The 16,752-nt window shown below is 47.4% G+C and overlaps 6 non-coding genes across 6 annotated transcripts; all 6 read right to left on the minus strand.

Moving 5' to 3' along the window:
- Positions 1-938: 938 nt before the first annotated feature.
- Trnak-cuu (transfer RNA lysine (anticodon CUU)) lies at positions 939-1,011 on the minus strand. The gene has a single exon. It is a non-coding gene; the product is annotated as a tRNA-Lys (tRNA).
- Positions 1,012-8,337: 7,326 nt separating this feature from the next.
- Trnak-cuu (transfer RNA lysine (anticodon CUU)) lies at positions 8,338-8,410 on the minus strand. The gene has a single exon. It is a non-coding gene; the product is annotated as a tRNA-Lys (tRNA).
- Positions 8,411-9,896: 1,486 nt separating this feature from the next.
- Positions 9,897-9,969, minus strand: Trnak-cuu (transfer RNA lysine (anticodon CUU)). The gene has a single exon. It is a non-coding gene; the product is annotated as a tRNA-Lys (tRNA).
- Positions 9,970-11,419: 1,450 nt separating this feature from the next.
- Positions 11,420-11,492, minus strand: Trnak-cuu (transfer RNA lysine (anticodon CUU)). Its single transcript has one exon. It is a non-coding gene; the product is annotated as a tRNA-Lys (tRNA).
- Positions 11,493-12,952: 1,460 nt separating this feature from the next.
- Positions 12,953-13,025, minus strand: Trnak-cuu (transfer RNA lysine (anticodon CUU)). Its single transcript has one exon. It is a non-coding gene; the product is annotated as a tRNA-Lys (tRNA).
- A 1,425-nt stretch (positions 13,026-14,450) lies between these two features.
- On the minus strand, positions 14,451-14,524 carry Trnak-cuu (transfer RNA lysine (anticodon CUU)). Its single transcript has one exon. It is a non-coding gene; the product is annotated as a tRNA-Lys (tRNA).
- Positions 14,525-16,752: the final 2,228 nt, after the last annotated feature.

Here is a 16,752-nt window from a genome sequence, read left to right on the forward strand (position 1 = left end):
GTCCGACGCCTTATCCATTAGACCACACAGTCACTGATGAACAAGTGCAACTTGTAAATGACTCATCTCGAAACGCTCACACCCGTGATAATTTGTGTTTTCGTTCTACACAGCCGCTGCCCTTGCTCTTTCCCACCCATTCGTTACATCCAACCTCTTACGTGACCGACCAAATATAGACTGGGAAACAAGACCACACACTTTGTGCATACGGAATCGAAGGCAGGGCGTCCCTCGCCGCATTTGCCACGATGGCCATTTGCTACTTCTGCAGAAGCGGCGGTGGCGACGACGACGACGACGATCGCGAGAGGGTCTGACATATGTGAGAAATACATCTATAAAATGTAATTCAGACTGCCTCGTCCCACCTTATGCTGTACCGCTTTGGCAAAGGCTTTATCTGCGCCATTCGCCTTAATCACATCTGAGAGTAATTCTTAATAAAAGGCATGTCGCTAATTGTTCGTCATCACAGATACTGCTTGCTATACGGCCACGACGCGCAACTGATTTCCAAAATTCGACTTCTTCCTTTGAGGATGGAACTCAGGAGCCTTGGTTTACTAGTCCAGTGCTCTACCACTGAGCTAAAGAGGCGCGGCCTAGCGGTACTTCTGCGTACTTCGTCCTTACGGTCGTCTGGATCATCAGACTTCAGCTGACAACACTTCATATTACCGACTAATATTTGCAGCTATGGCGACCCATTACTGCTTGGCTACACATCTGACACGTAACCGATGTCCTCTCCAAACAACAACACTTGCATTTCAGAACATGTCTTTCACACATGTCTACAAAATCACCTTCACCTTCAAATACAGTTTCCTTGCGACTGACAGAGACGTAGGCAAAGTTTAAAGTTGCTATTTCCATTACATCACGTTAATCAGAAAAACGGTAATTTACATCTGCAGCGGAACAAAATTCCGTTCCGCCCAGCGTGGGGCTCGAACCCACGACCCTGAGATTAAGAGTCTCATGCTCTACCGACTGAGCTAGCCGGGCTGCTTCGGAGAATACTTGCCGGCCAGCACGTCACACAGTACTCGTTTGGGTTGGGTGGTCCCATACAGAATCTCTCCATAATGCCTAATGTTTTCCTAACGTCACACTCGTCACGTACTTCACTTTTATTTCATAATCATTTCTGAGAGGTAAAGGAATTGCATGACAACCTGCAGAGCTAGTGGCGTCAAAATTAACACTCATACTTGATGTGACTCAAAAGGCGAACGAGTTACGTTCCGACCTTGTTTTAGATGTGCAAGTGCCAGTGGAAACTCGCGGTGACGGCACTCTGCCGACCATTTCGCTAGTTAACACCGGTCTTGTAGTGTGTGTTTCAAGCTCAAGAGCATCTCCAAGCAGAAAATGGTCAACAGCAACATTCAGACGGTTTCGTACTGCTCAAATGCTACATTAAAACGGTATGTTTCTTTTTCAGAACTGATAAAACGCGAGCGTGACAGCATTCGAACCTGTAATCTTCAGATTCGAAGTCCGACGCCTTATCCATTAGGCCACACAGTCACTGATGAACAAGTGCAACTTGTATATGACTCATCTCGAAACGCTCACACCCGTGATAATTTGTGTTTTCGTTCTACACAGCCGCTGCCCTTGCTCTTTCCCACCCATTCGTTACATCCAACCTCTTACGTGACCGACCAAATATAGACTGGGAAACAAGACCACACACTTTGTGCATACGGAATCGAAGGCAGGGCGTGCCTCGCCGCATTTGCCCCGATGGCCATTTGCTACTTCTGCAGAAGCGGCGGCGGCGACGACGACGACGACGACGACGACGACGACGACGACGACCGCGAGAGGCTCTGACATATGTGAGAAATACATCTATAAAATGTAATTCAGACTGCCTCGTCCCACCTTATGCTGTACCGCTTTGGCAAACGCTTTATCTGCGCCATTCGCCTTAATCACATCTGAGAGTAATTCTTAATAAAAGGCATGTCGCTAATTGTTCGTCATCACAGATACTGTTTGCTATACGGCCACGACGCGCAACTGATTTCCAAAATTCGACTTCTTCCTTTGACGATGGAACTCACGAGCCTTGGTTTACTAGTCCAGTGCTCTACCACTTTTTTTTTTATTATCAGATTGACTTGGTATATTTCATGAGAATTCAGACAACCATAGTCAAATCATCATTTAATATTAGCTGCAAAAAGAAAATCAACAAATTAGGTGAAACACAAATAAAACATTTCTTCTGAAGGGGAAGACCAACCCGTTACCCCACCCGTATGAATTTTGGGTGTATATATATACATGCAAAAGAGAGAGAGAGAAAAAAAAATTACGAAAAAATACAACAAGGGAGGGGACTCGAGCTCAGGGAAGAAACAGGAATCACAGGGGAACTTAACCAACCCCTTGACGGTTAAACACAAGAAAAAGCATATTCGCAAAAAGCGTTCGGTATTGTGGTAACCGCTGCCATTTCCAATGCGCAGTTGACAAATAATGGTGAAATACGCGGGGATCTGGGTCATTACCGCCTTCAATGACGTAATGGACATAGTAACCCAAGAGCCAAACAATCGTGTTCGTTTTCGTCTGAGGAAAATAAGAGATGTCCGGATGTAAGAAGATGTCGTCTGGGAATGCGGTTTCAGGCCCTCTAGTAAGAAAAGCTAATTGACGGCGGACCCAGAGCCAATGATCCCGTCCGCAAGCAACTAGCCTGTGAAGTAAGGTGTCAGTTTGATGACATTCCTCACACTGATCAGTCGGACGAAGGCCAATACGAAAAAGACGATCACCAGTAGGTATCAGACGGTAAATGACCTTATACCACGTTGAAACAATCTCCATCGGTAAAATGGGAAGACTAAGATGAGACCAGACCGTTTTCCATGACGTTGACGGGGAAGCAAGTTCAACAGAAGAAGGGAAACATGCTGTACCCCAACGGATTTGTAGCATGTTGGTAGTTATATGCGTCATAGAAAGTATATCAGCACCCAGAATACCGAAAAGTACAAAGTATTCACGAATGTGCCGCAATTTAGGATTAATCCGTCCAACATCAACAGGAGGGGTCAGACTGGCCGGCCGGAGGCGGGAAAGTAAACGAGAGGTGACTGAATGCGGAGCCCGCGTACAGGTTAAAACATTGCGGCGGGCAAATAAGATGGACGTCTTCACTTTGATATCTGAAAGACCCAATCCTCCAAGCTTCCGAGGCCTGGCCACAACTTCATATCGGACACGGAAGACATGGCGGCGCCACAGAAATCGACTAAACAGCTGTTTCAGCCTGCGGGCCATCATCGCGGGAAGCGGGAAGACCTGCGCAACGTAGTATATTTTACTGAAGACATAGGTCTCTAAAACCCGTGCCTTGTGAAGGAGGCTAAGGGAACGGCGGTCATGTTCAAGGATCGCCCCGTGAACACGACTCGTAACCTCACGCCAATTTAGTGCCGCCATTTTGATCGGATTACGATCCACTATGATCCCCAAGGTCTTATGGCGATCGACAACCGTCGCCCAAGGAATGACGACATGATCAAAGCCTATCAACGGCAGGAACGTGCATTTGCGATCATTAATGCGAGCACCAGCAAGACCACAAAATGAATCCAAGGTATCCTTAAGCCGCGGTATATCCTCGGCATGTCGTACTAAAACCATGACGTCATCGGCGTATGCACGGACTGCAAAAATTTCCCCCAATATATTCCAGCCACGTAAGTGCATGGTGAGATGGCGAAGTAAGGGCTCTAAGGATAGAACAAAAAGTGACATGGATAAGGGGCTTCCCTGGGGTAACCCCCGTCTGATCGATATCCGGGGGGTAGGGTGACCGTTCACAATCACCGAGACACTGATACCGGTAAAAAGATTAGTTAAGACTTGTCGAGCATCATTATTAAAGCCGACAGCGGTGAGCACTCTCGATAAAAAATCATGGCTGACGCGATCGAACGCTTTTTGGAAATCAAGAAAAAGCAAATCCCCTGGGATATTAGCGGCAGCCGCCACCGAGATTACATCGCGACATTCGAGAACGGAAGTCAGTATCGTGCGTCCAGGCACACAGCTTTGGTGGGCGGCAATAATGGTATCGAGCAGCTTAGAGAGACGGATATTAATTGCTCGAGCGACAAGTTTATAATCAAAGTTAAGGAGAGTAATAGGACGGAGGGAATCAATTGCAGGTCGACCTGTGGATTTCGGGAGGAGGACCATTCTGCCTTCCTGAAAAGGAGCAGGAAGTGAGACTCCCCGCATCACTTCATTTACCATTGACGTTAAGGTGTCACCAATGAGCGGCCAAAATTGAACATAGAACTCCTTAGGAATACCATCTAATCCAGGCGACTTGCGGGACTGCGATCCTGCAACAACATCATATATGTCATCCTTCTGAAAGGGACGCAGAAAGGCGTCGTTTAATTGAGGAGTGACGACGCGAGGCAGCAAGGAGGTAAAGTCGTCAAGAGAGGTTTCCGCCGGGACATGAGTATCGTACAGATCAGTAAAATAGGTGTAAACGAAGTCAGAAATGTCACGGTGAGAGGTGAACACGCGGCCGTCAGCGGTTGTGAGGGAGGCAAGGCACCCACGTTTCCGGCGCGACCGTAAACGGACTAGATGGTAGAGTGACGTCAGTTCCTCTTGTAGAAGGGAACGTGGTTGAGACCTCGTCCGCAGGCCCTCCATTTGAATGCGTTTGAGCTGCAGCAATTTGGCTTTGATGCGCTGTATATCAGTAACCCGGAGGGGAGCATGCGTAGCACTATCGTACAGTTGACGTAAGACAGAATAGTAAAATTCTTGCGTTCGTCGATCTTCTGCCACCTTCGCAGCCCCAAAACGCATGAGAGCCCTACGGATGTGAGGTTTTGCATACAGTGTCCACCATGCCACGATAGACGGGTACCGGTCCATAGTACGAGAACAACGTGTCCAAATGTCCTCCAGGACGATACCAAGGGAGGTATCTTGCAAATACGCGATATTGAGCATCCAAGGAGGACGAAACAATTTTACCGGTTGTCGCTCGTAATTAAACGTAACGGCTACAGCGCAATGATCAGTAAAACAGGCTGGTATCACATCAACAGCCAGAAGTTGCCCACACAAGGAATCGGAAAGGTAAAAGCGATCGAGGCGACTGCTAGACGTGGGAGTAAAGTAGGTATGTCGCACAAGTGTAGGATAGCGAGAAACCTACACGTCACGCAGTTGCAAGGAGCGCACAAGGTCGTCGAGTTCTTTACTGAAATTAAAATTAGGAGACTGATCTACCGGCCGTAGAACACAATTGAAGTCCCCACCTAAAATTATCTTTGTCGGGGATTTACGAAACAGGTAAATGACTTCTTCTTTATAGAAACTCGAGCGTGCGGTAGTACAACCCGAACCAGAAGGGGCATAAAGAAGGAGTAAACTGAGATCATAAAACGTGCACCCGATCCCCCTTCCACTGTCAAGTACTTCGAAATTCATCAACGGAATGCCTTCTCTATAAAACAAGGCAGTGCCCGTAGAAAGTTCGGAAGCGACATTAAAAAACGTCGAGAACCCAGGAATGGAAAACTGGTCGAATAGGACTTCCTGTAAAAAAACAACATCTGCCCCAGACTGATAGATAAACTGTCGCAAAGCGGCGAGCCGAAGCTCAGAACATATTCTGTTAATATTCAGAGTAAGAAATGTATATGCTTGCATGGAACTTCAACCTACAAAGAAAAACAAAGATCGGTAGAGAGCCGTCAGCTGACGGAGCAGCATACAAGTAATCATACCAGAAACAAGCGCTGAACCACAGAGAGAAAAACTACGAAACAGAACCCTCATCTTCCCACTGCTTTTTCTTCGGCCGTGACGCGGCTCTCTGTGGCTGTTTACGGATTCGACTGCGGCTCCGCGGTTCCGACGCTGCAGCGTTCGGCTGCGTGGGAGCATCATGTAGACATTCCGTGTCAGATTGCGGGAGAGAGGCCTCTACATCCCACTCGTCCGCAGACATGGGGTCACGGTAGGACAGTTGGTGAATAACAACGGGATCCACTGGCTCTGGAGAATCAATCAGTTGTTTGGTGGGAGGAGGCTGTGACCCAGAGGGGGCGACAGAAATTCCAGAAGGGGGATGCGAAATAGAGTCAATAGGAGAAGTGTCAGAGCGAACCGGAGAAGACACGTGGCAACCAGAAGCAGGTTCCGTCACGGGCGTCTCCGAAGATGCTGCCGCGGTAGCAGGAACAACGTCAGATAAGGTGTCAGGGAGCTTCTGCAAAGGCGTGATAGCACCTGTGGCGTCCTCATCCACGATTTCCGACTGAGAAAGAGAGTCCTTTACCGGAGGCCCATCGGAAGGGCGAGCCAATAAGGAAGATTCATCAGCCGCATCATCCTGTGTTCGCCGACGCTTGTTGTGAGAAATTCGCGCGGGCACATCGGAATTAACGGCAGCAACATCCCTACTCAAGGATAACGGGGGAAAATCACGGCCGTTGTCGGGCAACGGATCACTGCGTCCCTCAGTAACAGTGAGCGATTCAGTCCGAGATCCTTGCGGGAGAAGATCAGCTAAAGTCAATTTTTTACGCTGTTCGTATGTAGGTTTTAATACCACCACACGCCGCGGACAATTAGTACGGAAATGGCCAGTTTCATTACAATAATAACATGTTCCTTCCTGGCCACTGTACGTGATATGGACCCTATAACCACATACCTGTAGGTGAGAAGGAATAGGTTTTTTGACCACCATTTCCACCGACCGAATACCACTATATACCTGTAAGCGGTGCTGAGCAGACCAGCGTTCCTTTCGAATATGGCGTACGTCCCCATAAGGAAGCAAAACGGACTTCAGAAAACAGTCGTCAACCTCGGGCGGAAGGTTAAATACCCGAACATTCGTAGATACCACTTCTGCATTTGCCAAGAGAACCATACTAGTGGATCCATCACGGTGCGTAAAGGGTACCTGAGAACCATGACGAGAAAGTAGCCTAACAACCTGGAGCGGGTCAAGAAACTTAACAAAAAACACATATAATTCGCTGTCGAAATATGCGGTATGCACCTGATCAGTAGTGACCTTAACTGTATCGACTAACCAGTCATGTATCTCCAAAGAACCGGGCTGGACGTGACGCGTGGATTTGTCAAAGGTAAAACTGACTGTACCTGTACGCGGAACTTTCGTGGGAACCATGGTGGACATCACGGCGAGAGACGACGCCGCGACAGGAAGGGCCGCACGAACACCAACCACCAGCCGACAACCAGCGATGCGACGCGCACGCAGACCAACACGGCACTAAACTGACAGGAGGAAAACACGCTGCGCTACGGTAGAGGCGGAACTAAGAGCACAACCTAGTCGCCCGACGCGCGAAGCGAGAATCAACCATTAGGCCACACAGTCACTGACGACCAAGTGCAACTTGTATATGACTCATCTCGAAACGCTCACACCCCTGATAATTTGTGTTTTCGTTCTACACAGCCGCTGCCCTTGCTCTTTCCCACCCATTCGTTACATTCAACCTCTTACGTGACCGACCAAATATAGACTGGGAAACAAGACCACACACTTTGTGCATACGGAATCGAAGGCAGGGCGTCCCTCGCCGCATTTGCCACGATGGCCATTTGCTACTTCTGCAGAAGCGGCGGCGGCGACGACGACGACGACGACGACGACGACGACGACGACAGCCTCTGACATATGTGAGAAATACATCTATAAAATGTAATTCAGACTGCCTCGTCCCACCTTATTCTGTACCGCTTAGGCAAAGGCTTTATCTGCGCCATTCGCCTTAATCACATCTGAGAGTAATTCTTAATAAAAGGCATGTCGCTAATTGTTCGTCATCACAGATACTGTTTGTATACGGCCACGACGTGCAACTGATTTCCAAAATTCGACTTCTTCTTTTGAGGATGGATCTCACGACCCTTGGTTTACTAGTCCAGTGCTTTACCACTGAGCTCAAGGGGCGCGGCCTAGCGGTACTATTGCGTACTTCGTCCTTACGGTCGTCTGGATCATCAGACTTCAGCTGACAACACTTCATATTACCGACTAATATTTGCAGCTATGGCGACCCATTATTGCTTGGCTACACATCTGACACGTAACCGATGTCCTCTCCAAACAACAACACTTGCATTTCAGAACATGTCTTTAACACATGTCTACAAAATCACCTTCACCTTCAAATACAGTTTCCTTGCGACTGACAGAGACGTAGGCAAAGTTTAAAGTTGCTTTTTCCATTACATCACGTTAATCAGAAAAACGGTAATTTACATCTGCAGCGGAACAAAATTCCGTTCCGCCCAGTGTGGGGCTCGAACCCACGACCCTGAGGTTAAGAGTCTCAAGCTCTACTGACTGAGCTAGCCGGGCTGCTTCGGTGAATATTTGCCGGGCAGCACGTCACACAGAACTCGTTTCGGTTGGGTGGTCGCATACAGAATCTCTCCATGCTGCCTAATGTTTTCCTAACGTCACACTCGTCACGTACTTCACTTTTATTTCATAATCATTTCTGAGAGGTAAAGGAATTGCATGACAACCTGCAGAGATAGTGGCGTCAAAATTAACACTCATACTTGATGTGACTCAGAAGGCGAACGAGTTACTTTCCGACGTTGTTTTAGATGTGCAAGTGCCAGGGGAAACTCGCGGTGACGGCACTCTGCCGACCATTTCGCTAGTTAACACCGGTCTTGTAGTGTGTGTTTCAAGCTCAAGAGCATCTCCAAGCAGAAAATGGTCAACAGCAACATTCAGACGGTCTCGTACTGCTCAAATGCTACATTAAAACGGTATGTTTCTTTTTCAGAACTGATAAACCACGAGCGTGACAGCATTCGAACCTGTAATCTTCAGATCCGAAGTCCGACGCTTTATCCATTAGGCCACACAGTCACTGACGACCAAGTGCAACTTGTATATGACTCATCTCGAAACGCTCACACCCCTGATAATTTGTGTTTTCGTTCTACACAGCCGCTGCCCTTGCTCTTTCCCACCCATTCGTTACATTCAACCTCTTACTTGACCGACCAAATGTAGACTGGGAAACAAGACCACACACTTTGTGAATACGGAATCGAAGGCAGGACGTGCCTCGCCGCATTTGCCACGATGGCCATTTGCTACTTCTGCAGAAGCGGCGGCGGCGGCGACGACGACGACGACGACGACGACGACGACGACGACGACGACACGACGACGACGACGACGACGACGACGACCGCGAGAGGCTCTGACATATGTGAGAAATACATCTATAAAATGTAATTCAGACTGCCTCGTCCCACCTTATGCTGTACCGCTTTGGCAAAGGCTTTATCTGCGAAATTCGCCTTAATCACATCTGAGAGTAATTCTTAATAAAAGGCATGTCGCTAATTGTTCGTCATCACAGATACTGTTTGCTATACGGCCACGACGTGCAACTGATTTCCAAAATTCGACTTCTTCCTTTGAATAAGGATCTCACGACCCTTGATTTACTAGTCCAATGCTCTACCACTGAGCTCAAGGGGCGCGGCCTAGTGTTACTTTTGCGTACTTCGTCCTTACGGTCGTCTGGATCATCAGACTTCAGCTGACAACACTTCATATTACCGACTAATATTTGCAGCTATGGCGACCCATTACTGCTTGGCTACACATCTGACACGTAACGGATGACTCTCCAAACAACAACACTTGCATTTCTGAACATGTATTTCACACATGTCTACAAAATCACCTTCACCTTCAAATACAGTTTCCTTGCTACTGACAGAGACGTAGGCAAAGTTTAAAGTTGCTATTTCCATTACATCACGTTAATCAGAAAAACGGTAATTTACATCTGCAGCGGAAGAGAATTCTCTTCCCCCCAGCATGGGGCTCGAACCCACGACCCTGAGATTAAGAGTCTCATGCTCTACCGACTGAGCTAGCCGGGCTGCTTCAGTGAATACGTGCCGGGCAGCACGTCACACAGTACTCGTTTGGGTTGGGTGGTCCCGTACAGAATCTCTCCATGCTGAGTAATGTTTTCCTAACGTCACACTCGTCACGTACTTCACTTTTATTTCAAAATCATTTCTGAGAGGTAAAGGAATTGCATGACAACCTGCAGAGCTAGTGGCGTCAAAATTAACACTCATACTTGATGTGACTCCAAAGGCGAACGAGTTACTTTCCGACGTTGTTTTATATGTGCAAGTGCCAGTGGAAACTCGGGTCGACGGCACTCTGCCGATCATTTCGCTAGTTAACACCGGTCTTGTTGTGTGTGTTTCAAGCTCAAGAGCATCTCCAAGCAGAAAATGGTCAACAGCAACATTCAGACGGTTTCGTACTGCTCAAATGCTACATTAAAACGGTATGTTTCTTTTTCAGAACTGATAAAACACGAGCGTGACCGCATTCGAACCTGTAATATTCAGATCCGAAGTCCGACGCCTTATCCATTAGGCCACACAGTCACTGACGACCTTGTGCAAGTGGTATATGACTCATCTCGAAACGCTCAGACCCCTGATAATTTGTGCTTTCGTTCTACACAGCCGCTGCCCATGCTCTTTCCCACCCATTCGTTACATTCAACCTCTTACGTGACCGACCAAATATAGACTGGGAAACAAGACCACACACTTTTTGAATACGGAATCGAAGGCAGGGCGTGCCTCGCCGCATTTGCCACGATGGCCATTTGCTACTTCTGCAGAAGCGAGGCGGCGACGACGACGACGACGACGACGACGACGACGACGACGACCGCGAGAGGCTCTGACATATGTGAGAAATACATCTATAAAATGTAATTCAGAGTGCCTCGTCCCACCTTATGCTGTATCACTTTGGCAAAGGCTTTATCTGCGCCATTCGCCTTAATCACATCTGAGAGTAATTCTTAATAAAAGGCATGTCGCTAATTGTTCGTCATCACAGATACTGTTTGCTATACGGCCACGACGTGCAACTGATTTCCAAAATTCGACTTCTTCCTTTGAGGATGGAACTCACGACCCTTGGTTTACTAGTCCAATGCTCTACCACTGAGCTCAAGGGGCGCGGCCTAGTGTTACTTTTGCGTACTTCGTCCTTACGGTCGTCTGGATCATCAGACTTCAGCTGACAACACTTCATATTACCGACTAATATTTGCAGCTATGGCGACCCATTACTGCTTGGCTACACATCTGACACGTAACGGATGACTCTCCAAACAACAACACTTGCATTTCTGAACATGTATTTCACACATGTCTACAAAATCACCTTCACCTTCAAATACAGTTTCCTTGCTACTGACAGAGACGTAGGCAAAGTTTAAAGTTGCTATTTCCATTACATCACGTTAATCAGAAAAACGGTAATTTACATCTGCAGCGGAAGAGAATTCTCTTCCCCCCAGCATGGGGCTCGAACCCACGACCCTGAGATTAAGAGTCTCATGCTCTACCGACTGAGCTAGCCGGGCTGCTTCAGTGAATACGTGCCGGGCAGCACGTCACACAGTACTCGTTTGGGTTGGGTGGTCCCGTACAGAATCTCTCCATGCTGAGTAATGTTTTCCTAACGTCACACTCGTCACGTACTTCACTTTTATTTCATAATCATTTCTGAGAGGTAAAGGAATTGCATGACAACCTGCAGAGCTAGTGGCGTCAAAATTAACACTCATACTTGATGTGACTCCAAAGGCGAACGAGTTACTTTCCGACGTTGTTTTATATGTGCAAGTGCCAGTGGAAACTCGGGTCGACGGCACTCTGCCGATCATTTCGCTAGTTAACACCGGTCTTGTTGTGTGTGTTTCAAGCTCAAGAGCATCTCCAAGCAGAAAATGGTCAACAGCAACATTCAGACGGTTTCGTACTGCTCAAATGCTACATTAAAACGGTATGTTTCTTTTTCAGAACTGATAAAACACGAGCGTGACCGCATTCGAACCTGTAATATTCAGATCCGAAGTCCGACGCCTTATCCATTAGGCCACACAGTCACTGACGACCTTGTGCAAGTGGTATATGACTCATCTCGAAACGCTCAGACCCCTGATAATTTGTGCTTTCGTTCTACACAGCCGCTGCCCATGCTCTTTCCCACCCATTCGTTACATTCAACCTCTTACGTGACCGACCAAATATAGACTGGGAAACAAGACCACACACTTTTTGAATACGGAATCGAAGGCAGGGCGTGCCTCGCCGCATTTGCCACGATGGCCATTTGCTACTTCTGCAGAAGCGAGGCGGCGACGACGACGACGACGACGACGACGACGACGACGACGACGACGACGACCGCGAGAGGCTCTGACATATGTGAGAAATACATCTATAAAATGTAATTCAGAGTGCCTCGTCCCACCTTATGCTGTATCACTTTGGCAAAGGCTTTATCTGCGCCATTCGCCTTAATCACATCTGAGAGTAATTCTTAATAAAAGGCATGTCGCTAATTGTTCGTCATCACAGATACTGTTTGCTATACGGCCACGACGTGCAACTGATTTCCAAAATTCGACTTCTTCCTTTGAGGATGGAACTCACGACCCTTGGTTTACTAGTCCAGTGCTCTACCACTGAGCTCAAGGGGCGCGGCCTAGCGGTACTTTTGCGTACTTCGTCCTTACGGTCGTCTGGATCATCAGACTTCAGCTGACAACACTTCAGATTACCGACTAATATTTGCAGCTATGGCGACCCATTACTGCTTGGCTACACATCTGACACGTAACCGATGTCCTCTCCAAACAACAACACTTGCATTTCAGAACATGTCTTTAACACATGTCTACAAAATCACCTTCACCTTCAAATACAGTTTCCTTGCGACTGACAGAGACGTAGGCAAAGTTTAAAGTTGCTATTTCCATTACATCACGTTAATCAGAAAAACGGTAATTTACATCTGCAGCGGAACAAAATTCCGTTCCGCCCAGCGTGGGGCTCGAACCCACGACCCTTAGATTAAGAGTCTCCTGCTCTACTGACTGAGCTAGCCGGGCTGCTTCGGTGAATACGTGCCGGGCAGCACGTCACACAGTACTCGTTTGGGTTGGGTGGTCCCATACAGAATCTCTCCATGCTGCCTAATATTTTCCTAACGTCACACTCGTCACGTACTTCACTTTTATTTCATAATCATTTCTGAGAGGTAAAGGAATTGCATGACAACCTGCAGAGCTAGTGGCGTCAAAATTAACACTCATACTTGATGTGACTCAAAAGGCGACGAGTTACTTTCCGACGTTGTTTTAGATGTGCAAGTGCCAGTGAAAACTCGCGGCGACGGCACTCTGCCGACCATTTCGCTAGTTAACACCGGGCTTGTTGTGTGTGTTTCAACCTCAAGAGCATCTCCAAGCAGAAAATGGTCAACAGCAACATTCAGACGGTTTCGTACTGCTTAATTGCTACATTAAAACGGTATCTTTCTTTTTCAGAACTGATAAAACACGAGCGTGACCGCATTCGAACCTGTAATCTTCAGATCCGAAGTCCGACACCTTATCCATTAAGCCACACGGTCACTGACGACCAAGTGCAACTTGTATATGACTCATCTCGAAACACTCGCACCCCTGATGATTTGTGTTTCCGTTCTACACAGCCGCTGCCCCTTGCTCTTTCCCACCCATTCGTTACATTCAAGCTCTTACGTGACCGACCAAATATAGACTGGGAAACAAGACCACACACTTTGTGCATTCGGAATCGAAGGCAGGGCGTGCCTCGCCGCATTTGCTACGATGGCCATACCCTACTTCTGCAGAAGCGGCGACGACGACGACGACGACGGCGAGAGGCTCTGACATATGTGAGAAATACATCTATAAAATGTAATTCAGACTGCCTCGTCCCACCTTATGCTGTACCGCTTTGGCACAGGCTGTATCTGCGCCATTCGCCTTAATCACATCTGAGAGTAATACTTAATAAAAGGCATGTCGTTAATTGTTCGTCATCACAGATACTGTTTGCTATACGGCCACGACGTGCAACTGATTTCCAAAATTCGACTTCTTCCTTTGAGGATGGAACTCACGACCCTTGGTTTACTAGTCCAGTGCTCTACCACTGAGCTCAAGGGGCGAGGCCTAGCGGTACTTTTGCGTACTTCGTCCTTACGGTCGTCTGGATAATCAGACTTCAGCAGACAACACTCCATATTACCGACTAATATTTGCAGCTATGGCGACCCATTACTGCTTGGCTACACTTCTGACACGTAACCGATGTGCTCTCCAAACAACAACACTTGCATTTCAGAACATTTCTTTCACACATGTCTACAAAATCACCTTCACCTTCAAATACAGTTTCCTTGCGACTGACAGAGACGTAGGCAAAGTTTAAAGTTGCTATTTCCATTACATCACGTTAATCAGAAAAACGGTATTTTACATCTGCAGCGGAACAAAATTCCGTTCCGCCCAGCGTGGGGCTCGAACCTACGACCCCTGAGATTAAGAGTCTCATGCTCTACCGACTGAGCTAGCCCGGCTGCTTCGGTGAATGCTTGCCGGGTAGCACGTCACACAGTACTCGTTTGGTTTTGGTGGTCCCATACAGAATCTCTCCATGCTGCCTAATGTTTTCCTAACGTCACACTCGTCACGTACTTCACTTTTATTTCATAATCATTTCTGAGATGTAAAGGAATTGCATGACAACCTGCAGAGCTAGTGGAGTCAAAATTAACACTCATACTTGATGTGACTGAAAAGGCGAACGAGTTACTTTCCGACGTTGTTTTAGATGTGCAAGTGCCAGTGGAAACTCGCGGTGACGACACTCTGCCGACCATTTCGCTAGTTAACACCGGTCTTGTAGTGTGTGTTTCAAGCTCAAGAGCATCTCCAAGCAGAAAATGGTCAACAGCAACATTCAGACGGTTTCGTACTGCTCAAATGCTACATTAAAACGGTATGTTTCTTTTCCAGAACTGATAAAACACGAGCGTGACAGCATTCGAACCTGTAATTTTCAGATCCGAAGTACGACGCCTTATCCATTAGGCCACACAGTCACTGACGACCAAGTGCAACTTGTATATGACTCATCTCGAAACGCTCACACCCCTGATAATTTGTGTTTTCGTTCTACACAGCTGCTGCCCTTGCTCTTTCCCACCCATTCGTTACATTCAACCTCTTACGTGACCGACCAAATATAGACTGGGAAAAAAGACCACACACTTTGTGCATACGGAATCGAAGGCAAGGGCGTGCCTCGCCGCATTTGCCACGATGGCCATTTGCTACGTCTGCAGAAGCGGCGGCGGCGACGACGACGACGACGACGACGACGACGACGACGAACGCGAGAGGCTCTGACATATGTGAGAAATACATCTATAAAATGTAATTCAGACTGCCTCGTCCCACCTTATGCTGTACCGCTTTGGCAAAGGCTTTATCTGCGCCATTCGCCTTAATCACATCTGAGAGTAATTATTAATAAAAGGCATGTCGCTAATTGTTCGTCATCACAGATACTGTTTGCTATACGGCCACGACGCGCAATTGATTTCCAAAATACGGCCTCCTCCTTTGAGGATGGAACTCACGACCCTTGGTTTACTAGTCCAGTGCTCTACCACTGCGCTAAAGAGGCGCGGCCTAGAGGTACTTTTGCGTACTTCGTCCTTACGGTCGTCTGGATCATCAGACTTCAGCTGACAACACTCCATATTACCGACTAATAATTGCAGCTATGGCGACCCATTACTGCTTGGCCACACATCTGACACATAACCGATGTGCTCTCCAAACAACAACACTTGCATTTCAGAACATGTCTTTCACACATGTCTACAAAATCACCTTCACCTTCAAATACAGTTTCTTTGCAACTGACAGAGACGTAGGCAAAGTTTAAAGTTGCTATTTCCATTACATCACGTTAATCAGAAAAACGGTAATTTACATCTGCAGCGGAACAAAATTCCGTTCCGCCCAGGGTGGGGCTCGAACCCACGACCCTGTGATTAAGAGTCTCATGCTCTACAGACTGAGCTAGCCCGCCTGCTTCGGTGAGTACTTGACGGGTAGCACGTCACACAGTACTCGTTTGGGTTGGGTGGTCCCATACAGAATCTCTCCATGCTGCCTAATGTTTTCCTAACGTCACACTCGTCACGTACTTTACTTTTATTTCATAATCATTTCTGAGAGGTAAAGGAATTGCATGACAACCTGCAGAGCTAGTGGCGTCAAAATTAACACTCATACTTGATGTGACTCAAAAGGCGAACGAGTTACTTTCCGACGTTGTTTTAGATGTGCAAGTGCCAGTGGAAACTCGGGGTGACTGCACTCTGCCGACTATTTCGCTAGTTAACACCGGTATTGTAGTGTGTGTTTCAAGCTCAAGAGCATCTCCAAGCAGAAAATGGTCAACAGCAACATTCAGACGGTTTCGTACTGCTCAAATGCTACATTAAAACGGTATGTTTCTTTTTCAGAACTGATAAAACACGAGCGTGACAGCATTCGAACCTGTAATCTTCAGATCCGACGTCCGACGCCTTATCCATTAGGCCACACAGTCACTGACGACCAATTGCAACTTGTATATGACTCATCTCAAAACGCTCACACCCCCTGATAATTTGAGTTTTCGTTCTACACAGCCGCTGCCCTTGCTCTTTCCCACCCATTCGTTACATTCAACCTCTTACGTGACCGACCAAAGATAGACTGGGAAACAAGACCACACACTTTGTGCATA

Source organism: Schistocerca gregaria, chromosome 8, assembly GCF_023897955.1.
Source record: "Schistocerca gregaria isolate iqSchGreg1 chromosome 8, iqSchGreg1.2, whole genome shotgun sequence".
NCBI lineage: Eukaryota > Metazoa > Arthropoda > Insecta > Orthoptera > Acrididae > Schistocerca > Schistocerca gregaria.